Source organism: Mirounga angustirostris, unplaced genomic scaffold (genome assembly GCF_029215605.1).
Source record: "Mirounga angustirostris isolate CCGP_5_RB_7025 unplaced genomic scaffold, mMirAng1.0.hap1 SCAF_13, whole genome shotgun sequence".
In the NCBI taxonomy this organism is placed as follows: Eukaryota; Metazoa; Chordata; class Mammalia; order Carnivora; family Phocidae; genus Mirounga; species Mirounga angustirostris.
In genome coordinates this window covers 64,694,517-64,719,270 of record NW_026991721.1, presented here as the reverse complement: position 1 = coordinate 64,719,270, position 24,754 = coordinate 64,694,517, and the positions used below count along the sequence as shown (strand labels likewise).

At 46.4% G+C, this 24,754-nt stretch overlaps 1 protein-coding gene and 1 long non-coding RNA gene across 2 annotated transcripts in view; both read right to left on the bottom strand.

Moving 5' to 3' along the window:
* Window positions 1-24,754, bottom strand: part of PARVA (parvin alpha) — a 177,766-nt gene that overhangs the window by 127,367 nt on the left and 25,645 nt on the right. The gene's annotated exons all lie outside the window — the stretch shown is intronic.
* LOC129046357 (uncharacterized) overlaps window positions 1-24,754 on the bottom strand; it is a 56,623-nt gene that overhangs the window by 6,719 nt on the left and 25,150 nt on the right. The window contains exon 1 of the long non-coding RNA XR_010407018.1: window positions 3,156-24,754. This exon is cut by the window's right edge and continues 25,150 nt beyond it. This is a non-coding gene — a long non-coding RNA (uncharacterized LOC129046357). The remainder of the gene's footprint in view (window positions 1-3,155) is intronic.

Below are 24,754 nucleotides of genomic sequence, written 5' to 3'. Positions count from 1 at the left end.
CAATTTTAAGTTTAAAAAAAGAAACAAGCCTAAGACTCCTAAATGGGAAAGCACTACAACACATCTCCAATTAGACACAGAAGATGACAATTTGACAGCTGTGGGTCAAAGCCCTTCCCTGGCTGGAATACCCTCCAAAGCAGGGAGAAGTCAGGTTAAAGCTACAGCATCTGGGGACACCTGGGTGGCTCAGTCGGTTAAGCATCTGCCTTCAAATCAGATCATGATCTCAGGGTCCTGGGATCGAGCCCCACGTGGGGCTCCCTGCTCAGCGGGGAGCCTGCTTCTCCCTCTCCCTCTGCCTGCCACTCCCCCAGCTTGTGCTCTCTCTCTGACAAATAAATAAATAAAATCTTAAAAAAAAAAAAAAAAAAAAAAGCTGCAGCATCTGGCTTGCATGGTCACCTGGTAAGGCTTTGCATTCTATCAATAGATCATGAACCGCTCAATCAAGAATGCTCCAGGCCTGACTTGTTCCAATATTTCTAGAGGGTAGATAGTTTAGTTCCAAAAGAAAAAGATCAGAAAAAGATAAGATCAGTCCCAATATTTGTAGAATGCATCCTTTTGGCTTTTCCAATTATCTTGTGGATTAAGGAAAGGAGTGTCCAAATTCTATTTGTGCAATTCCAGTTCAAGAATTTAAACCATTGTTTTCCATTGAAATACATAAATGAGTAAAAACACTGCAATTAGGGCATTGAGAGTCTGATGTATCACTGCCCTTGTAATCATCCCCAGCCTGCCCACAAAGGACAGCCTTGGCAGTTAGGTGTCAGCAGGTGGGCAGCTGAGATATGCTCTGGTAGGTATCCTAAGACCATGTGAAGTCCATTTCAGCAAAGCTGTTCTGTAATTACCGCAAAGGTAGGAGATCTTAAAAGGCAGATTAAAGAAAAACATGTCTGTTGTTAGATCTGGTATTTAGACTCTCAGAGAAAGAATCTGATATATGTAGTTGGAGTCACCGCCTCATACATTCTCTCTAGGAAAGTTCATCCATTCTCATGGCTTAATACTCCAACCCTCACCCTGAAGCCCAGTCCCATGTCTTTGCCTAGATTTTACTAATTGGATATAATGTAAACACTTGTATTTAGGGCTGAGATGTCCGTAATCCTTGTTACCATGCTTGGATGTCCTCATCGGGGCCACTCTCTGTAGTTGGGTCTGATCCTCAGACCTCTTGCCTGTCCCATGTCAAGGAACCCATAATGGCAAACACCTGCGTCCATCAAGCTACGACACTGAGTAAATTCAGAATAGTACCACTTCTCAGAGCTGCTACAGATTGAAAAATACTAAACGTCCCAAACAGGTTGATGTGAATTGTCAGACAGTTGACAGTTGCTTGGGTGACCATTGAAGGAAATAGGAATTTATGACCTCTGACTGCTAACTCCTTCCAACCTTGCTGGGAGGCAGTGGGTGGTGTGAAGAACACAAGCTCTGGACCTGAACGCTGGTTATGCTGCTTACCTAGCTGTGTGACCGTGAACAAAATGTTTCACTGGGCCTTAGTGGTTTCCATCTATCAACTGGGAATAATAGATTGAGTGATTTAAGACCTATAAAGTGCTTAGAACAGTGCCTGATACACAGTATGCCCTCAACAAATGTCAGCTATTATCATCACCCTCATCATTGCTAAAAACGAGCCTTTGGGCTCCGAGTCTGAGCCCACAGAACAATCATTGCTGCAAGTAGAAAGGATGGGCAAGTAGAAGCAAAGATGGAAAAAAAGATCTGGAGTAGACAGAGTCACTGGAATGGTGGCACACCAGCCCGCAGATCCAGAAACTTCTACCTCCAGAGCCTCTCCTGCTGCCTTGGATTCTGAGCACTTTCCACGTTCCTTCCTCCTAAGGTCCAGTCGCCGTGTGGTGGCTGCTCAGCCTGTAGTCTCTGGCTTTTGTTTTTTGAGAGTTCTTATCAATGTGCATCCTTAAAATAAACCCCCATTCCTTGAGATCATTTGAATAGTACTCTCTGCCTGTCTGAAACAAGATCAACTTGCTATGGCCTTTGTTTTCTAGGTGAAAAGTACAGCACCAAGAACATAATCAATAATATTGTGATACCGTTGCGTGGTGACAGATGGTGACCACGCTTACTCTGGTGAGCATGGAGTGATGTGGGGAATGGTTGATTCACTATGGGGTACACCTGAAACTAACATAACATCGTATGTCAGCTATACATCAATTATTAAAAAAAAAAAAAGAGAGAGGATATTTAAAAAGAAGAAAAGAAAAAGATGCGAAGAAGCCCCGAAGCAGAGGAAATTCACTGCAAAGCCAGCCGGCCCCTGGGCTTCTGCCTCCCAGCACAGCGTCTTTCTAGCCGAACTTCCTCCTGGCTTGGGGAACTGTCTTCCTGGACTGCTGCTTTAAGTGCGCTGGCCTCTCTGCATGAGACTTGCCCCGCCTCTCAGGGCTTGGTAGCGACAATCATGGCCAGGGTTCTTCCTGCCACGGTATATTTCTCTCCATTTAAAAACTAAATAACAGAAACCGATGGGCATTGCATGGGCTTCAGATGTTTCTTTGCATGCCCTGGCTGTGCCGGATTCACTGTGACTGGAACCCTTACAGGGAAGGCTGAAAGGGACTAAGAATTTAGCTCTGCAGTCATTTCCTTGGGTCTCTGAAAAGCCCTCCCTCTCTCTTAATTAGCAGCCTTGGCTTCCTCCTGGTCCTGCTTTTTCTCCTATACAGTTGCAAAATCCAGTTTAACCCAGTCTGTAGACCCTCCCTTTTCCCCAGCCAGGAGAATTTGTCAACTTCCCTGCTCAAATTTCACCCAGTAATTCCTTCCCCAATGCGCACCCTTCCCCCCTGTTCTGTAATTACCGCAAAGGTAGGAGATCTTAAAAGCCCCCTCCCCGTCTTAGATCCTCAAAGACCTGTTATTTCCCTCATCTTCTCCTAATTTTTTATTCTTATTTGGACTTCTTGGCTCCCAGCCCTTGAGGACCCTTTCTTTTTTCTGCCTCAAAGAGTGTCTGGTAATACAGTATTCAGTATTCTCTTGATTTTGGGCTGAGATCCAATCCCAAATTGCCTTCCCTCAGTTATACTTTATCTTTTTTTTATTAAGTCTCTCTGTACTGTTCAACACCATGCAGAGTGGTGTCTTTGGTCTTCGTGTCTTACCTTCCACAAAAATTGAGTAGAATTTGCTTCTTCCAGCTTTCTTCAACTATAGATCACTCCAAAAGAACCCCTTGGTTGGATAGGACACCAAAAGCACAGGAAACAGAAGCAAAAGTAGACAAATTGGACAATGTCAGAATTTAAAACTTCCGTGCATCAAAGGACACAACCAAGAAGAGTGAAAAGACAACCCATGGAATGGGAGAAAATATTTGCAAACTGTATATCTGATAAGGGGTTAGTATCCAGAATATATAAAGAACTACCATAATTCAACAACAATAACAAAAAAACCACCCCACCTGACTAAAAAAAGGGTAAAGGATTTGAATAGATATTTCTCCAGAGAAGATACCCAAATGGCCAATAAGCACATGAAAAGATACTGAAGTTACTAGTTATCAGGGAAATGAAAATCAAAGCCATGATAAGATACCATCTCACACCCGCTGGAATGGCTACTCTCCAAAAACCAGAAAACCAGTGCTGATAAGGACATGGAGAAACTGGAACTCTTGCACATTGCTGGTGGCAAAGTAAAATGTTACAGCCACTGTGGGAAAGAGTATGGCAGTTCCTCAAAAAATTAAAAATAGAATGATCATATGATCCAACAATTCCACTTCTGGGTTTATACCTCAAAGAACTGAAAGCAGGGACTCAAACAGATACACCTATGTTCACAACAGCATTACAACAGCCAAAATGTGGGAGCAACCCATATGTTGACTGGCAGATAAATGGATAAACAAAAACGTGGTCTGTGCATGTAATGGAATATTATTCAGCCTTAAAAAAGAAGCAAGCATGGATACACCTCGAGGACATTATGCTGGGTGAAATAAGCCGGTCACAGAAAGACAAATACAAGGTACTGAGAGTCATCAAAATCACAGGGACAGAAAGTAGGATGGCGGTTTCCAGGGTCTGGGGGTGGCAGGGTTAATGGGAACTTGCTGTCTAATGAGTATAGAGTTTCAGTTTTGCAAGATGAAAGGAGCTGTGGAGACGAGTTGCACAACAACGTGAACGTGCTTGACGCCACCGAACTGTACCATTAAACACGGTTAAGATGGTAAATTTTATGCTGTGTGTATTTTACCACAGTTAAAACAACAACAACAAAAGAACCTCCCTGGTCACAGCCTGGTTACTTCACTAATTCACTTACTAATTTGGGCAAGTTATTCATTCTCTCCGTGGTTCGATGTCCTTACCTGTAAATGGGATTTGTTCGTACCTACCTCACAGGCCATTGTGAGGATTAAGTAAATTACTGCACCCGAAGTGTTTATAAGAGTGCCCGGCACAAAGCATTCTTCAATAAATGTCAGTTATCACAGCAGTAATAATTATTATGATGACAGCATGCGAGGCGCTCCTGGAAGCATTTTCCTGTTAGCACATTTAGTCTTCAACCCCCAAGAAAGCTAAAATGTCACAGGTGAGGAAACAGAGGCTCAGAGAGGTGAAGGGACCTGCCTGGGTCCCAAAGGCAGTGGGTAGCAGGATAAAGATTCGGTTAGGCCCCAACGAAGTACAATTGCCTTACGGAGAAAAAGCAATCATCGTGCCGGCTCCAGCTCAAGTCAGAACCAGAGGTTATGTCCCAACCAGGAACTAGGGCTGGGGGAGGCTGTGGTAGGGATGGCTGAGAAGCTCGGCTCTACTCCAGGCCCACAACCCACCAGCTGAAGAATCCCAACTGTCTTTCATCGTCCTCCCACACCCATCCTGCCCCCAGGGATGAGACCAGCTGGACCTAACAAAGAGAAAACAAGACCAAAGTGGGAAGCTGGTCCCAGAGGTCACCACAGCCCCCAAACACATGGAAGCACAAGATCCAGAGGGGAGACCTCTGAGGCCTGTTGTGGTCAGGGTTTGCCAGGGCAGCCTCGCCAAGCCCACACTGAGGGAACAAACCCAAGCCACCCAGCCAGAGACTGGGAGCATCCGTCATGAACAAAAGCCCAGGTAGGTGGCCCGCGCTCCACTTTGGCCTCTCATTGGGCCCATGCCGACTTCCTTGGAGAATTTCTGACAGTGGGGCAGGAATTCAGTTCCTGATTTTCCTCAGGGCCCACAGGAGTGTGCCAGCAGGAACTTTACAATGACTTGCACTTTGTTTTTGTTTTGTTTTGTTTTCTTTCAAGTAAATGTGTTCTCCTCTCCACCTCGACTCTGAGTCTTGTGCAACACCCAAGCTTGCCCTGAGTGGCCAATGGTCACTTCCCATCAGAACCTGGTAACGCTGGGGTGTTGAAGCCTGAGGAGAGGGTGCCACCCCGCCAGAGATGCCCCCAAGTCAGAAGGGTATCTGCTGGCTCCGGCCTTCTGAGGAGACTCAGGTCAAGCTATAAGCAAGAAGGAAGCCTAGGCGCCGGGGGGCCCTTAAGGCAAAAAAGATCCCAAAACAGGATTTTGACATTTGGGAAAGTTTTTTTTCCCCTTCCAGCATTGGGAGGGGCTCGGTAAACACAAACTGAACTTGGGCCCTTCTCTGTGGAAAAAAAGCTTATTAAATAAATCCTCTCTCTCAGAGTGAAAAATCCTCCTCACCTACCAATTAATATATTTTTTTAAAGATTTTATTTATTTATTTGACAGAGAGATAGAGAGAGAGAACAAGTAGGCAGAGCGGCAGGCAGAGGGAGAGGGAGAGGGAGAAGCAGGCTCCCCGCCGAGCAGGGAGCCCGATGCGGGGCTCGATCCCAGGACCCTGGGATCATGACCTGAGCCGAAGGCAGCCGCTTAACCAACTGAGCCACCCAGGCGCCCCCCCCAATTATTTTTATATTAGGCAAGTAATACATACTCACTGTAGAAAATAAATTAGGAAACACAGACGGAAAAATTAAAATCACTCCAAACCCTACCTTCCAGACTTACTCACGGTCAACATTTTAGGTATGCATTCCCAGATTTTGCTCAATGCAAATATATATATAATATAATCATTCCATGTCAATAATATACAACTGCGTTGTATTTTTAATGACATTATAAAGTATATTACTACCGGCTATACCATAGGATTGGTGTCCAATCATATATGATGTCCACTGATTTCTTAAGAATAAACTCATAAAAGTGGAATTGCTGAATCAAAAGGTTTTTATAATATGCATAAATCTCCCTAATCGGTCTGTTTCATTGATATGCAAGTTTCCTTAAAGTGACAGACGTTTGCACTGTGCTTATAATCTGAACCAGCCCCTGGTTTTCTCAAATACAGTTCTCCATTATAAGTAGTTCCAAAATAGAACTCCTTAAACTCCTTGTCTATGAGCTCAGAAATGACTCAGTGGCATTTAAAAAAAAATACACAATTCTATCTGACTTTAGTAATCAGCTAAACAGAGATCCACATGACAGATGTACCAGGATATTTGCCACACAAAATGTATTTGTGCAAAATCAGACTTAACTACCCACCGTCTGATCGGCCCTCCTCCTCTGCCCCCCTTTCTCCTTCCCTTCTCCTTCTTCCTTCCTTCAGTCCCTCCCTCCCTTTCTTTTCCCATCCATCCAATCATCTATCCGTCCGTCCATCTATCCATCCATCCGTCCATCCGTCCATCCGTCCATCGTTCTTCTCCCTTTCAAGATCACTTCCCTTCTTTCATTTCCATTCCCTCCCTTCTCTCTCTCCCTTTCTGTCCTTCCTTCCTCCTTATCTTCTTTTCCTTCCTGAGGCAGTAGGGAACCTCCTGGAAGCAGACAGCACTGGAGCCGGGGTGAAGGTCCCAGCTGCACCGAGAGCTGTGTAAACTGTCTGTGAAATCCTCAGTTTTTGTTATTCATTATTTAAGTTCTGTGGAAACGAGCGAGCTTTGAAGTCTACTGACTCATCCTCCTCTTTAACTTCTTATTTCCTGTAAATGATCCATTCGTTTTTGGCAAGGTTCGTGTCACACAGCATTCCCATCAGAAGGCGCTGCTCCCAAACCCCGGACAATTTTAAGACTGCCTTGGACCTGGAAGCAAGATGGGGCTGTGCAGACCCTGCTTTCTTAAAAGTTGCTTCCACCATGGGGCGCCTGGGTGGCTCAGTTGGTTGGGCGACTGCCTTCGGCTCAGGTCATGATCCTGGAGTCCCGGGATCGAGTCCCGCATCGGGCTCCCTCCTCGGCGGGGGGTCTGCTTCTCCCTCTAACCCTCCCCCCTCTCATGTACTCTCTCTCTCTCTCTTTCTCGCTCTCTCAAATAAATAAATAAATCTTTAAAAAAAAAAAAAGTTGCTTCCACCAGCCCTAATGCTGCCTTGAATCAATAATGTGAAGCACATGCTCCATCTGCCTGCCGAAGGGTGGCAGAGCCATTTATGTTCATAAGGGCCGAATTTATTCTACAGATGAAAATCCTTCTAAAGCTAGGCACACAGGCTAGTGGATCAGTTTCGCCAAGGGGAAAAATCCCCCCCTCAGTCATTCCACTTCAGACCACCGTGCCAAAGCAGCCCGTTCGGCGTGGCATTAAGATGTTGACAGGGGAAACAAATGGACGTTATAAACAGTTCTCCTAAGTTCCCAAACTTTCTGCCCCTAATAAGGCATGCCTAGAATAGCGCCAACAGCAGAGGCCAAGAGCCTCTCCGCAAAGATCCAGGAAGCTCTGCAGGACTCTCGTGGATTTCAGAGACCTAATAAATCAGACGCTTCTTCTTTAAGAAAAAAAATTAATTGGGGGGGGCGCCAAGAAGTACTATTATCAGCAAAATGCTAGATTTCTCACTCTTTTTTGCCCCCTGGCTGAACGGGAGCAGAAAGATATCCCTTCGACATGAGAGCAAATAAAAGTTTGAATTATTGACTGCTCATGCTAATGCTGAATTTTACTAGCACCATATTTCACAATGAAATTATTCTAACATCTATGCCTGAAATTAAGATCTGTGATAATATACACTGCACTCCAGAAAACGTCTTCGGTTCAGATGATGTAAAGGCTGATCCCCCTTGGGAGTCAACACTGGCTGTTGCTTCCCATCGGCTAAAACTCTCCTCATCCCTCCAAATAAATTTCAGTATTGATGACATCAGGGAGCGCTGCCAGGTTAGCAGAGCACATCTGGGGTGGGGGGGGGGGGTGGGGATGGGGAAGGCAAGACCACTTAATCGTCAAAGGGGTTGGTATGTCTTAAAGGCTGCCTTGTCAAAATAAGGCTTTCTCCTATGATTCACCGAAGCCAAGGCCTAGGAGAAAGCTGAGCCTATAGCACACAAAACTTGACTCTGCCCACTCCACTGTGTTGGAAACCTGGTTTCCAGTTTCTCATTCCGTCTCTGCTCCAGGGGCCCCAGGGGCCTGTTGGGAGTATTCAGAGATTTCCAGGGCTCCCATGCCCACCCATATCAGAGCAGCCAACAGCTCACTTGTCAGAAGTAAATCCCCCCCCAAGTGGTGAGGTCCTCGGCACTGCCCTCCGGCCCTCCACACTTCACCCCATCAGTGGGGAGGCAGGCAAAAAGCAGGGAGCGAGGCCAGCCTGCCAGTGTCCAGGCAGGCTCCTGGGCCCAGTCTTAGGCTCTGAAAAGAACACGGCCCTTGAATCTGAGTATTCGTTCCTCTGATGTAAGCGGAAGGTATCTTCTCCTCCCAAAGCCTTCACATAGCAGAGCTGGAGGCCCAGTGGAGAGAGGCTCCTCAACGTCCCTCCGGGAGGCTAACCCCCCCGCCCCCAGCACCTCTCCGCCCCGCACATGGGGCCACTGGCCAAACAAAATTAGAAATCCAATTCCATTTTTAAAATTCCTTCTCACAATTCCTTTCACTTCCTATGACAACAAGATCAAATGTTTGGCAGGACGCGTTTGAATCTATTTTCACTTTCCAAGCACAAACTAGGCGACCAAAAAAAAGAAAAAAAGAAAAGGAAACTCTCTGCAGCCACAAGACAAGTCCGGCTTTCTCCCCAGCTGCCAAATCGGAGCATTATGCACACAGGAAGGTCACCATGCAACCAAACCAGCTCCAAATGCTGCCCTGTGCTCTCGTTTCATCTTGCGATTCCTTCAGCTCCCACATTTTAATCGCAGTTTTAGAACCTTAAATTCCTTCAGAGGGACTAAAACACAACAGAATTTAGAATGGTGCTGAAGGTTACCTCGAAGCAAAAGATCAGGAGTTTCAGGCCTCTTAAGATAAAAATTTAACACGTAAACCACTCAAACCCCTCGGAGTCCTCATAAAACACAGCAAACTGACTCTGTTGAATCTCTGACCAGGGAAGTAGGCTGCTGTAAAATGTAAATAATTCTTCACTTGCATCTCTAGCTTTTCTGTTTTAATTTTAAAACTGGAGTATAATTATCTCTTATTTACTAGAGTCGCAAACACTGCCAAAGGGAAAATAAACCACTACTTTTGGGATGAAGTTGCTGACAAAGGTTTGACAAAGAAAAATAATTAATAGCTCCGTGCTGGCACGGGCGAGTCTTGCGCTCAGGGAAGTGAACTTGGCTGAGGGTGTGCCAGGCAGGGCTGCCAAGTGGCCCGCAGACCCCATGGGGCCCAGCCAAGGGCATGGTGCACACCCGGTCCTGGGAACCACAGTGCCTATACTGGGACTGAGGCTATCATGTGGGACAAAAGTCCAAATGGTTTTTGCACATCCTCATTTAGTCACGGCTCTGAGCAGAAATTGCTTTGCTCTCCGGTTACAAATTCTCTTTTGTTTAAGAAAGCTGTCCGTGGACGATTAATGTCTTTCAGCTGGGGGCTCAAGTGTTCTCTAAGTTTGGTTCTGGACTTTACCATTTAGGATTCTCATCCTTAGAAATGATGGAAGAACCTTCGGGACAGGGAGCCACCTGATAGGCACCTCGTGGGAGCATAATCATAATTGAGGGGCCCAAACAGAGGAGAGCTGAGGGAGGATCACGTGCAGCTGGGTCAAAACCCTGAGGAGGAGGTGGAGTCTGTCTCTTAAAACATGGGAGTTTACATGGGTTGGAAGAACAAATATTGTTAAAATGTCTGTACTACCCAAAGCAATCTACACACTTAATGCAATCCACATTAAAATAGCAACAGCATTGGTGGTGGGTATTGAGGAGGGCACACTCTGCATGGAGCACTGGGTGTTGTGCACAAACAATGAATCATGGAACACTTTATCTAAAACTAATGATGTAATGTATGGGGATTAACATAAGAATAAAAATAAATAAAAAAAAATAGCAACAGCATTTTCACAGAACTAGAACAAACCATCCTAAAATGTGTATGGAGCCACAGAAGACCCTGAATAGTCAAAGCAATCTTGAAAGAGAAAAAAGAAACGAGGTTATCACAATTTCAGACTTCAAGTTATACTACAAAGCTATAGTAATCAAAACAGTATGGTACTGGCACAAAAACAGGCACATAGATCAATGGAACAGAATAGAAAATCCAGAAACAAACCCACAAATATATGGCCAACTGATCTTCAACAAAGCAGGAAATTTGTATTTCCATTGTTTAAATGGAAAAAAGACGACAGTCTGTTCAACAAATGGTGTTGGGAAAACTGGACAGTGACATGCAAAAGAATGAAACAAGACACTTTCTTACACAAACATAAACTCAAAAATGGATGAAAGACCTAAATAGGAGACCTGAACGTAAAAATCCTAGAACAGAGCACAGGCAGTAACGTCTCTGACATGGGCTGTAGCAACACTTTTCTAGATGCGTCTCCTAAGGCAAGAGAAACAAAAGCAAAAATAATCAGGACTACATCAAAATCAAAAGCTTCTGAACAGCAAAAGAAACAATCCACAAAACTAAAAGGCAGGCTACTGAACGGGAGAAGATATTTGCAAATGACATATCTGCTAAAGGGTTAGTATCCAAAATATATAAAGAACGGATATAACTCAAGACCCCAAAAACAAATAATCCAATTAAAAAATGGGCAGAAGCCATGAACATACATTTCTCCAAAGAAGACAGGCAGATGGCCAACAGACACATGAAAAGATGCTCAACATCACTCATCATCAGGGAAATGCAAATCCAAACCACAATGAGATATCACCTCACACCTGTCAGAGTAGCTAAAATCAAAAACACAGGAAACAAGAAGTGTTGGCAAGGATGCGGAGAAATAAGAACCTTCATGTGCTGTTGGTGGGAAGGCAAACTGGTGCAGCCACTCTGGAAAACAGTATGGAGGCTCCTCAAAAAATTAAAAATAGAACTGTCCTATGATGCAGCAATCACATCACTAGATATTTACCCAAAGAATATGAAAAGGCTAATTCAAAGGGAAACATGCACCCCAGTGTTTATTTTTTTGTACCCTAATGTTTATGGCAGCATCGTTTACAATAGCCAGGATATGGAAGCAGGGCAAGTATCCATTGACTGACAAATAGATAAAGGAGAGGTGGTGTGCGCACGCGCACACACACACAGAGGAATATTATTCAGCCATAAAAAAGAATGAAATCTTGCCATTTGCAATGACATGGTTGGATCTAGATAGTATTATGCTAAGCGAAGTAAGTCAGAGAAAGACAAATACCATATGATTTCACTCATGTGGAATTTAAGAAACAAAACAAATGAGCAAAAGAGGGGAAAGAGAGAGAGACAAACCAAGAAACAGACTCAACTATAGAGAACAAATGGATGGTGACCAGAGGGGAGGTTGGGGGGGGGGGGGGCAAAACAGGTGATGGGGATTAAGGAGGGCACTTGTCCTTGATGAGCACCAGGTGATGAAAATAAAAACTTAAAGTGTGAGTTTAGAGGATCCATCATAACTTTGCTTTTTAAACTTTTTTGTTAAAGTATAAAAGTCCTTTGAGTATAGACAGTGTTACATTCTAACAGTATTCCCCTGTATTCTCATTCATCTATCCTGAAGGCTAGGAAGTTCATGGCCCCAGAACAGTAAGACATCATTCTTTTTATCATTAATGATGGATTTACTTGTAATGTCTATACATTTCTGCCTTGTGTGATTATCCCTTCCCTTCCTCTCATCATGTGTTAAGATTAACAAACATTTTAGATCCTTTTGGGGTGTGTTTAGGGGATTGAGAAGGGGTCCGGTCTTGAAGCCTTAACAAATCAATGTGCCGAGCCTCAGTTTTTGTCTATGAAGTGGAGCTAATATCTCTGTGGCAGAATGGGCAGGGATGATGCCGGTCTAATTCCCTTGGATGCCCCAAGGCCAATGCCTGGCATGGGCAGAGGTCTCCATCCCAACGTTGGCATGGAGTAGGCACTCAGTACACGAGACCTATTGTTACTACTACTACTGTTAATAGTATCAGCCACAAGAACAACATAATAGATGTTATTGACCCCAGAGAGCAATTTCTAATTCAAGCTTCATTATCTCAAATTAACTCAGCTATTTTTCTTTCCCCCTCCTCACAGAATTCAAAAAAAGCCTGGAAATTTTAGCTCCAACGTCTCAGTGATAATCTTGGCTTTTAGGAATGGCCATTAAGAGTTTCTGATCCAAGGAGAAAAATTAACGCTGAAGTGGAAGCAGAAATTGGGAAATGTGAATGAAGTGCAGGTCTGCTCTTGGCTATAACAAGATCATTTGCTTCTGCAAACATTATTTCTTAGCTATCAGTATCTTTTGTCCCAATTTCTGCAGGCAGAGACCTCTGGGAGAAAGAGCTCGACCGGGGCCCACACATGTTTTCAGAACAGGCTGGTACATCCTGTCCTTGGTACAGAGCCTGGCACGTCAGTAGCAAAACAGACCTCTCTTTTGACACACTTTCTTTGTGGATCCTGTCGGACCCAAGGCTTGCTGCAGAAGCCACTCCTGAGCCTTCCTCTCGGGCAGGGCTTATGAACTACTTCCCAGAGCCCCCTGCTGGCCCTTTCCATGTTCACACTGCGTTCTCACACCCCTTTGGGGCCCGGAGAAAGCGCCTTTCCACCCAAGGGCTCACCACTGGCATCCGTCACCCACTGGGGTAGCTCACATTTTGAGGACAAAAGCAACATGATCTGCATCAAGGCAGTTACAGATACAGCACCTCTCTACAATGCCTGTCGTTGGTTAAGCATCTCTTGAGCACCTACTGTGTGCCAGGCCCCACCATGGGCATGAGGAAAAAGGATTATGGTCCAGTTGCCGCTCTCAAGAAGCTTCCAGTCTGGAGGAAGAGGCAGAGATGTGACCCAAGAAGGACACTCTAAGAAGAGATGTGCCAACTTCTGTGGAGACCCCGGCAACGGTGCTACTTGTCTTAGGGAAAGCGGGAGAGGCATCAGGGAGGAGGTACATGTTTAACTGGACCTTAGAGTCTTTTCTTAGAGACCAGGAATTACTGGGGCAGAGAAAAGAGGGAAGGCATTCCAGGTAGAAGAAGGAACATGACTCAAAGTCTAGACCTCTTCGGAGGATGTGGAGAAGCAGGGGGAGGAGACTGGGGAAGTGGGCGGGGAGGACAGAGGGCCTGGAAGGCCACACCCAGGCGCGTGGACTTCATCTTCCCCATTGTGATTTTCCAACCTGTGCTTGAGGCTTCCCACAGACATTTGACTTTAATTTCATGGATGCTGAGGCTAACAGAACAGTACAGTAGCCATCCATGACCCACTGACTTCAAATGTCTGTGCTCAATCCATCTAAGCAGGAGAAAAACATCAAATTCCAATAGAGGGACATCTTGCAGAATCCCTATGAAACACCGGGACCCCCGAAAACGGACAAGATCATCAACAACAAGGGAAGTCTGAGAACTTGTCAAGAGGAACCTAAGGAGGTGGGACAATTAAATGTAACACGCTATCCTGGATAGAATCCTGGAACAGAAAAGCGCATCATTAGGTAAACACACAAAAAAATCTGAAGAAGTACGGACCTTAGTTAAGGGTTACGTATCAATATTGGTTCACTACTTGTAACAAATGTGCACCCTAATGTAAGATGTCAACAGTAGGGGAAAACAGGTGCAGGGCATAGGGGAACTCTGCACTATCCTCACAATTTCTCTGTAAATCTAAAACTATTTGAAAAAATAAAATGTAATTTAAAAAAAATTCTGTGTTCGTACCTTGTGACATAGGATTTCTGCAACAAGCCCATGAGCTAGGTACTATCAGCGTCCCCATTTTACGGAAGAGGAAACTGAGGCACAGCGTGCTCAGACAACTAAGTGGTAGAGCCTGGATTTGAACCTAGTCTGTCTGAGGCCAGAGTCCACACACTTCATATGCATCCTGCCTTTCAGTTTTATAGGCTGTTATTTCACTGACCAAGAAGATTCTCTAGTGATTTTGCTAAATATTATGATTGCTCTTATTTAAACATTCGAAACCACAGCTATAGATGGGGTGGGTAGGAGGAGGGACTAGGTCAGAGGTAGGGTTTGGAGCGAATGTTCTGGCAGCCGCAGTGTGAAGGAAGGGTTGGTGCAGGCACTGAGCCTCTGTGGCTGTGATTTTTCTAACAATGTCTCCAAAAGGAAGAGGAGAACCAACTGGAGAGAATGAATTTCCCTAAAAGGATAAAGTAAAAAGCCCTTGCCTATGAACCCTTTGTATCCAGCCCCAACCAATCAACCTGCAGGCACTGCTAAGCCCCTAAATGTATGCCTGGCCTGGGGCCTGCCTCCGGGCTCTCTCTCTCTCTCTCTCTCAACTTCTCCCATCGTGGGCCTCCTTCTAGTTCCTTGAACTTCTGCGGTTGTACTTACTGACCCCTCCTTCTGCAACATTCACCCCCAAGATCTTCACATTGCTGGCCCTCTCACATTGTTCAGATCTCTATCCTACTCAGTGCTATACTCTCAACTTCTCTCTGACAGCACCTGATGGTTAGTAAAGGGAAAATAAGCACAGCTTGAGTACCGGAGCGGGCGGGGCCCAGAGCCCATGCCAGGGGAGGGGCCAAGTCTCAGAGTGACTACTTCCTGTGGGCTGGTGGGCTGGGGTGCTTCATGGAGGAGGCGGCCTGGGGACTGGGCCCTGAAGACTGGGAAAAGGCAGATGGAGGGACTTGGGGGGGGGGGGCAGTGCAAGGCAACCCCAGCCTCCTTGCAGGTCCTTGTTCCTGGGTCCCCTAGCCTGAGGGTACTGGAGCTGAGAGCCCAATCTCTTACCTTGAGCTCTGTAGCTCCCCTTGCCCTTCTAGATCCATGAAAAGCAGGACTCGCTTTGCCAGTGTGCTTGAAGGTTGTAACGTGCCACCTAGAGGCACATATGGAATTTGGTACCCCTAGAGGTTACAGAAAACACCAAGTCTCCTAGCTGGTCAACTCCCCCAAAGCACAGATGCCAAGCAATAGACAGTGAATGAAACCGTGATTTAAAAATTCATGGGTCAGGGCACCTGGGTGGCTCAGTCGCTAAGCGTCTGCCTTCGGCTCAGGTCATGATCTCAGGGTCCTGGGATCGAGACCCACATCAGGCTCCCTGTTCGGCGGGAAGCCTGCTTCTCCCTCTCCCACTCCCCCTGCTTGTGTTCCCTCTCTCGCTGTCTCTCTCTGTCAATAAATAAATAAAATCTTAAAAAAAAATAAAAAAATAAAAATTCACGGGTCATAGGTCATATTGGAGCGTACTAACCTGGAGGTTAGAGTACCTGGTGTAAAATCCTTGTATCCGTTTCCTATTGCTGCTGTACCAAATCACCACATATTTCGTGGCTAAAAGCAACACAGATTTCTTATCTTACAAGTCCGGCAGTCAGAAATCGAAATGGGTCTCACTGGGCTAAAATCAAGATGTTGGCAGGGCTGCATTCCCTTCGGGAGGCTTTCGGCGAGAATCCATTGCCTCACCTCTTCCAGCTTCCAGTGACCTCCAGCATTTCTGGTTCTTGGCCCCTACACCATCTTCGAAGGCAGTAATGGTGCATCTCTCTGACCTTCCATGGTCATGTCTCCCTCGGACTCTCTTCTGCCTCCCTCTTTCACTTTTAAGGACCCATGCGATTACACTGGACCCACCTGGATAATCCAGGATGCTCTCCCTATTTTAAGGTCAGCTGGTTAGCAATCTTAATCTCACCTGCAACCCCAATTCTCCCTTGCCATGCAAGCTAATGTACGTACAGGTTCCGGAGACTAGGACATGGACGTCCTGGGCGCGCCATTCGTCAGCCTATCACAAACTTCATCTTTTAAGGTCAAACTATAGGAGGTAACCATTTTTCTCCACAATAGGAAAATAATAATTACTACTTATCAAGCACTTACTGTGTACCAGGCACACCACTAGGCACCTTACGTGCACTATCTCATTCAATTGTAGTTTATGTTCAATGAAGCAGGCTCTGTTAATTAAAACCAGATTGTGTTGCTCACCTGCTATAATCCTCTATTGGCTCCCCATAAGTCTTTGGGGAGAACGCACAGCATTTTCTGATGGCCCTGTGAGGCCCTGGGGAATCCAGCCTGGGCCCAACTCCCAGCCCCATCTCCTGCCAGCCTCCCCTCGACCTCCATGTTTCAGCCATTGTGGGCCTCCTGCTAGTTCCTTGAACTTCTGCAGTTGTACCTACTGAGCCCTCCTTCCTCAACGTTTACTCCCAAGATTGTCACATTGCTGGCCCTCTCGCATTGTTCAGATCTCTATCCTACTCAGTGCTATACTCTCAACTCCTAAAATAGCTCTTGGCACATAGTAGGCACTCAATACATATTTATTAAGTGAACAGATCTGAACTACGTAGATGAGGAAATGAAGTTTCCAGAGCTCATCAGCTAGGATTCCAAGGCAGGCCATGTTCTACACCTAGCTTCTCAAGGAACCACCCCCCAAGCTTCCCATCAGAAACCCACAGCTTAGGGGGATGTGCAGGGCTGGAAAGCCCGGGACCAGCTCTCAAGCAGTCCCCTACTCAGTGAAACGGCACCACAGGCCAGCTGACCAGGCTGCCATATCCCAATCAATCAAGGGGCATAACCGAGTATGGTCTGTGTGTTTGGCCAGGAAGGCACTGAGACAAGGAGAGACATGGTCACTGCAAACCAGAAATTCCTAATCAAGTCAAGGAAGCCAATCCAAAACATGAAACAATCAGACATACCAGAAGGCATACGAGCCAGGGTTCACTGCTATGACAGGAAGGGCTGCAGGGCCAGACATGGGATGGCACAGTGGGGGCCACAGCAGCTGGGTTTAACTAGCAGCGCTGGGCGAGTGGGGGGTGGGAGGTAGAGAGGCGTGCATGAGCAAAGGCACAGACCTTCATATTGGCCCGACGTGTGTGAAGACAATCAGCAGCAGGTGCACATGAGGAAGCAAAGGAAAATAATTCAGACACTGGAGGTCTTAAAAGCTGGACTGAGGAATTTATACTTTATCTTTTAGAAGGATGGGGAGTCCTGGCAGATTCTGGAGCAGGATAGAAGCCCATATTTTAGGCAGATTTATTTTAGCAGTGGAAGGTAGCTGGACTGGACAGCAGGAAGACCTGTTCTCTACGAGGTGGCTCGGGTGCCGAAAGGCCTCCAACCACCAGCACTCCACACCGCAAAGCCTTCTGCTGGGGCTCTGCTCCCTTGGATTTAGCACTGCCCTCATGCTAAGGGCCTTCAAGGGGACTAAGAGGTGCATACCCTGAGTGAGGATGACACAGGCAGAAGCCAACACTCCAGGCTGTGAGGACGTCGTGCTGTGGATCATTTGGGCAGCTGGGAACATCCGGGAGGGGATGAAAGCAACCAAGAGGGAAGAAAAAACCCTGGGAATGGTGACCTGTACCTGGAGCCGAAGCAAGCCGCGAAGTGAATAGTTATAGTTTCCTGATTTTAGAAGACAACTTGAAAAGCTGGCTGGAGGGGCGCCTGGGTGGCTTGGCCCATTAAGCGTCCAACTCTTGATTTTGGCTCAGGTCATGATCTCAGGGTCGTGAGACCGAGTCCTGAGTGGGGCTCCACAATGGGCGTGGAGCCTGCTTAATATTCTCTCTCTCTCCCTCTCCCCCTGCCCTGCTGGCCCCCTCCCACTCTTCCTCTCTCTCCCGCCGAGGAAAAAAAAAAAGAAAAGAAAAGCTGACTGGAAAGAATTTTTGATTCACCAAGCATGATCTAAATGAAACCTTGAAGAATATCCCTTAGAGGAGACAAGCTCTGCAACTCCAAAGACTAACAGTCCGTATTTCTAAAGCCTTCCCCTAGCGTCCATTCCACCTGCAATGCCTGATGGAGTCACCATTTTTTCCTGAAGATATCCAATGCACAATTGAGGCCTCAGGAATCAGCCTTAAAAAAAAAAGACAAAAGATGGTTCCAACCTCCACAGGAGCTGATCCTTCCATAGTCTAATCAGCTGCATACATTTGAAACATCAGAATTTTTGGTTCACTTTGCTGTCATTTGTGGGGAGTCCAAACAGATGTCATCAGGTTTCTCTGTGGGTGACAGCAATAGTTGTCCTGAGCGCCATTATTTTAACACATGTCAGGGCAGGCCACCGCATCGTGGGCTCCGGAGGCTGAAATCCCAACCCAGCTAACCACACTGAAGAGCTCTTTAAAAATTCCTTACGGGGGCCTCTGAAGAAGCCAACACGGGGCATCAGCCATGAGCCAGCAAGCCAGCAGTAATCGGGAGAGTATTATGATAGCACGAATACTGGAAGACTCTTGTCCCTTCTCAACATAGTCCTCCGCACCCCTGCCACGGAGAGTAGCAACAGGAGGAGGTGGCGCCGCACATGTGAAAGGCCCCGCCAGGCCCACCGGCCACTCCCCCGGGCCCCACCACGGGTGCCTGGGTCGGGGGAAGCCAAGCACGCGGCGGGGGCGGAGCACGGAGTTGGACGGGAAACTGCAGTGTTGATTTCAGACCGGACTAGACCGCCACACCTACATAATGACCTAAATGAGACTGCCCTGCTAGCTGGAAGAGACTGGAAAGTCATGCAATCCACCTAAGATACCACAGGGCATATTTTAAGGCTGTGCTTGCAAAATAAAAAGTTTTTCCTTGGGCGCCTGGGTGGCTCAGTTGGTTAAGCGACTGCCTTCGGCTCAGGTCATGATCCTGGAGTCCCGGGATCGAGTCCCGCATCGGGCTCCCTGCTCGGCGGGGAGCCTGCTTCTCCCTCTGACCCTCCTCCCTCTCTCATGCTCTCTGTCTCTCGTTCTCTCTCAAATAAAAAAAAAAAAGTTTTTCCTGGTTGAATGCCTCTAGTAGCCCGCCTCTTCAATCAATTTGTTACAAAAATCAAAACAACAACAGAATATCATTTGGGGGTAGCAAATTAACAAAGAGAAAAACACAATGCCCAGTTTTGATGAGAGTGAAGTAAAACAAGTCTCTATATACTTCTGGTATATTTCAGTCCATTCAGGCTCCTATAACAACATACCCAAGACTGGGTGGCTTAGAAGCAACAGAAGTTTATAGGTCACAGTTCTAGAGGCTGGAAGTCCAAGATCAAGGCACCAGCAAGGTCAAGTTCACTGGTGAGGGCCTTCTTCCTGGTTCATAGCTCTTCCCTTCTCCCTATGTCCTCACACGACGGAAGCGGCGAGGGATCTTTCTGGAGCCTCTTATGAGGGACTAATCCCATTCATCCACCCTCATGACATAAGCACCTCCCTAAGTTCCCACCTACTAATAACATTGCATCAGACATTAGGGGTTCAACAGATGTATTTTTGGAGGACACCAACATTCAGACCCTAGCATGGTAGAGATTTTCTTGGGCAGTGCCTCTCAAACTGTGGGGTGCATACAAGTCACATGGGGATCTACCTAAAATCCAGATTCTGATTCAGTAGGTCTAGGGAAAGGCCCAAGAATCTGCCTTTCTCAGGAGCGACCCAGCTATGCCAGTGCAGGGATTCCAGCCTGAAAAGCATGGTCCTAGAGAAAACTTAGCAATGTATATCAAAAGCCTTAAAATCTCCATAACCTTTGACCCACTAATTCCCCATCAATGATATATTCTAGGAACTAATAAGGAATATGTAAAAAGAAAATGCACTGTGGCACCTGGGTGACTTGGTTGGTTGAGCATCCGACTCTTGGTTTCAGCTCAGGTCATGATCTCAGGGTTGTGGGATCCAGCCCCGCATCGGGCTCTGCGCTCAGCAGAGAGTCTGCTTGAGATTTTCTCTCTCCCTCTCCCTCTGCCCCTCCCCACCGTAAAAAAATAAATCTTGAAAAAGAGAAGAAAAGAAAATGCACCCAAAGATGTCTATCATGATGTTAAAGCTATAGGAAAACTTGATAAAACCTAAATATTTGACAACTGGAAGTTCCTAAATAAATCATGGTCAAGTCATTGGGTGAAAAAACCAGTAAGTATCAAGTTCTTATAAAATGTTTCATGCTATGGAAAAATATTCACGACATGCAAAGTAAAACAATCAAAATACAATTGGGGTATGTGGTATGTGATGGTCAGTTTTATGTATCAACGGGGCTAGCTTATAGTACCCAGTTATTGAATCCAACACCAGATGCTGCTGTGAAGGTGTTCTGTACATGTAGTCAACATCTACAACTGGCTGACTTTGAGTAAAGGAAAGTACACTCTGCAGTGTAGGTGGGCCTCATCTAATCAGCTGCAGGCCTTACAAGTGAAAACTGAGATTTCCCTAAGACAATAGAATTTGGCCTCAAGACTGCAGCCTTAACTTCCACTCGAGTTCCCAAGTTGCTGCCTCAGATTTCAGGCATGCCAGCCTTTAGACTCATGTGAACCAACCCCTTAAAATATATCTCCTTATACATGTGTTTGTGCATGTGTGTATCTGTACCTCTTGATATGTATATGCATATGTATATGAGCATATAAGTGTATGGGTATAAATACGTATACATATATATATCCCCAATTGGTTCTGTTTCTCTGGAGACCCCTCACTGATAAACAGTATGATTCCAGTTTTGTAAAAACAAAGCTAAAAACATATATATGTGGAAATTACATTTAAAGAGCCTGGGTCTCATTAATGAATCTATAGCATGATTCTAATTTTATTAAAATAGTAGATATATGAGGGGTGCCTGGGTGGCTCAGTCGGTTAAAATAGTAGGTATATGAACGACGCAAGAAAAGAAAACATATCCAAATATTAACAGTGAAAAAGACTAGGGTTTATTTTAACATGTCTCTATGCTTAATATTTTTTCCTAAATTTTTTACTCTAAGCATGTGTTCCTTATGTAATCAGGGAAAACATAATTACTATACGATTTGCCAGAGACACTGTGAAATTTTAAGTGGCCATCTCACCTGCTACTCAAGTCGAACATTTTATTCTTGGCCTTTCCTCCAGGCCTGTCCCAGCCCCACTTTCTAGTGTGTCCCATTCTGCTTCCCGCCCCTTCCTTTACTCTCTTGAAGGAAAAACCCATTAAATGGGCAAGGCAGTAACTTTTATCATCCCTGTATCATAAATGAGGAGACTAAGGCTAAGAGGGGCTGAGTGGTTGGGACACAGGTGCCCACTGGTAGCTGACGCAGCCCCGAGTCTCTCCTTCGTAAACCGTAAAACGAGGCACAGGTGAGTGATTCTCATCACTCTCCCACGCGGACCGTGTGAGCACCGTGACAATTACATCATGGGGTCTTCTCCCCGGCCTTCCACAGCCTTCCTCAGTGACTGCAGACAACGGAATCATTAAGCTCCAGAGAAGATGAGGATGGCAGGGTCAGATGCCAGGACCGAGGTGGCTCCGGGCTCTGCCACATGTCCAAAGAACTTGATGACTCAAGCTCCACAGCTGGAAGCAAGCGGGGCCACCCACACGGTCCCAAATGGAGCCAAGTTCAGTGCTCTTTCCACTCTCAGCAGCTTCTCCAGTCCCCACCTAATTATAGGCATAAGGCCCTGGCCAGCTGCTGTCTCTGTACCCATGAAGGGATGGCCCCACGGCAGAAGACTTAGGATCCAAGAGCAGTTCTCCCTGCCGGCAACTTGGAGTTTTTGGACTGGCTTCCAGCACCAAGGGCTTTCCCTCTTTATCCTCCTGGGTCTGCCCAGACGGAGCATATTCCTGAAGCCCTTTAGGACTGGACCCTGATGCCCTCCTTAGCACGTCCAGGGAACTGGACCCTGCTGTACCAGCATCTCTGCAACAAATGAGCTGATCTCCCCCCAAATTATGAGCCCTGCACCCCCAAGCACAAGTGCCCCCAGAGTATTCTGCTATAGCCTGCAACCCCAAGACCCAATGGTAATCCAGGCTGGAATGATACCCAGTGTTTGCTGAACAAATGAATAAACACACTGCACATAGGCCATAACTGAGATCTTGGCACATCTCCTAAGCATTTTCCCAACTTAAAAAAAAAAAAAGAGCCATATTAAATCATACGCTAGTTGGGCAGCCACCTGGGATGCAAGTTTATAAGAAATGCTACAACTCCCTGGAATAAATTGGAAACATGGTAACAGTTAAGTCAGGTTTCCACATTCTGCTTCTTCCATAGCTGGTAAAATAGAAATTGGTCCCACTTCTGTCAAAGAAGATCGTGCATTTCGTGGCAGGGGATAAAAAAGGCAGACTCCACTCTGAAAGCTATGTTGAGTGAACATGTTTGCAAGCTGCAAGGTGTAACTAGAGGCCACACAGGGCCACCAACCCCGAAACCAGCCGGCTCACAGGAATCTAAAGTCAGCAGGTCCAGATCAGCTGAAATTCTAAAATCACCCTAGACATTGTGAGCCATTTTGTGGGAATAAATAATGTGTTTGAATAACTAAATTTTAACTCCTTTACTGTGTTTCCAAGATCTTGCTTAGTTCAGAAACTCACATGAAATAAACACATGTAATCCCCTAGTTTTAATATAAATAGGCTTACTAGCTTTATTTATATAAATCACAGTTTCTCCCCATCCCCACTGCATAAATGCTGACACCGTACTTCAAGTATTTGGCTGATACTCTCTGGGTCCCACCACATCCCAATCCCTCCGGCATAGCTGAAATGCTCAAAGCACTGGCTGGGCACTGGAAGGGGAGGGCACTCCTATCCTCAGCATGTGGAAGCCTCCGGGAAGCAGCGTCCTTAAAGGTCGCGTGGTATCCTCCCATCCACTAGCGCACAAATCAGGGCCCCTGCTCCACGTCCTGGTGACCTCAAAACCAAGTCCTCTGGCTGCTCATGACAAAGCTGAAAAAGCCAGAGGATTCCTCCTGCCCCTCCTCCCTCAATTAATTAACAGAAATAGCAGAGGAGGGGGACGAGGGGGGAAAGCAGAAGGCAGAATGGAGTAGGGGTTTCACAGTGAAGCCCTGGAAAAGAAAGGGAGGGAAGGGAAACAGAAAAGACAACCACACCTTAGAGCTGCCCCATACTGGTCTCTGTGGGGAGGAAGGGAGGTGGGAAGCTGAGACTTGTGCTTTTGGGCTTGATGACCTGTACTTCACAAAGATTTAAGGGGCAGAGCTAACCACGGGCTGTAGAGAGGGACTGAGAAGTAACCTTCTCAGCTGTGCCAAGTACATTACAGAAAAGTTACCAGAAGCATCAGAAAAAGGTGTTCAGGTTTCTGGGACTGGGTTGAGGTCCGGAATGGAGACTCAGCCACTGAATCACGAGATCAGAAAGGTATTAAGCTTTCAGATAGAAGGCCAGACCCCGGAGGAAAATGAGCTTGTTCTTATGCGTACACGTGCATTACGTGCGGCAAAGTGGAATGGAACAGCTCCACCCTTCACATGTACTCAGAGCTCATTATGTGCCAGGCACCGACAGGTACTCGTTATCTGACGTCACAAGAAAGGCACCAGTTAGTATGTCCTCTGTGGAGAGAGTGGGAAGCTGGGGCACAAGGAGGTCAGGTCATTTTCAATTTTCCAAAAGTGACACAGGTAGTAAGTAACCAAGTTCAAAATGGAAATGAATGGCACAGTACCCATCAAAATTAGTCAGCATGAACTGAGCTCTTCCCATGTGAGCTATCCATCTGCCACTCCACATCCCCTCTCTGCCATGGTTGGGTTCAGTCATGGGATGCGGTAGAACGTTCACTCCTGGGCCCCTCCCTGCTGGGCCATGAACCGGCAGGGACTGTCACTCTCCTCCAGCCACAGCTCTGTCCCCAGCAGCGGGTCAGCACCCCGTTCCCATGTCCCAGAAGGCCTCAGGGTAGTCCGTGTTCCCTGCTCTTGTCAGTCCTGGGGTGCCTCACCCTCGCTGGTTCCCTTCCACCCCACCCACAGCTTTGTAAAGGTCCCTTCATTCCCACACTGCTCTGAGAGTGGGCCAACTCTTCCCACCAGGACCTCGGCTAACACCCGGGGCTCTAGGCACTTCACACGCATTTCTTTTTAAGATTGTATTTATTTATTTGTCAGGGAGAGAGAGAGAGAGCACAAGCAGGGGGAGCAGCAGGCAGAGGGAGAAGCAAGCTCCCTGCTGAGCAGGGAGCCCGATGAGAGGCTTGATCCCAGAACCCTGGGATCGTGACCTGAGCCTAAGGCAGATGCTTAACGACTGCGCCACCCAGGCGCCCCAGCACTTTACACGCATTTTTATTCCCAACGTCAATCCTAGCGGGTGAAATTATCCTTATCCTATAGCTAGGGAACTTAAGGATTATGATGGGTTCACTAAGGGCCCCAAGCCACATAGTTCACTCCGTGGCAAGGCTGGATTAGGCACAGGCGGTCATACCCCTGAGAGAGTATTCTCCTTAATGACTGTGCGATATTGTCCTCT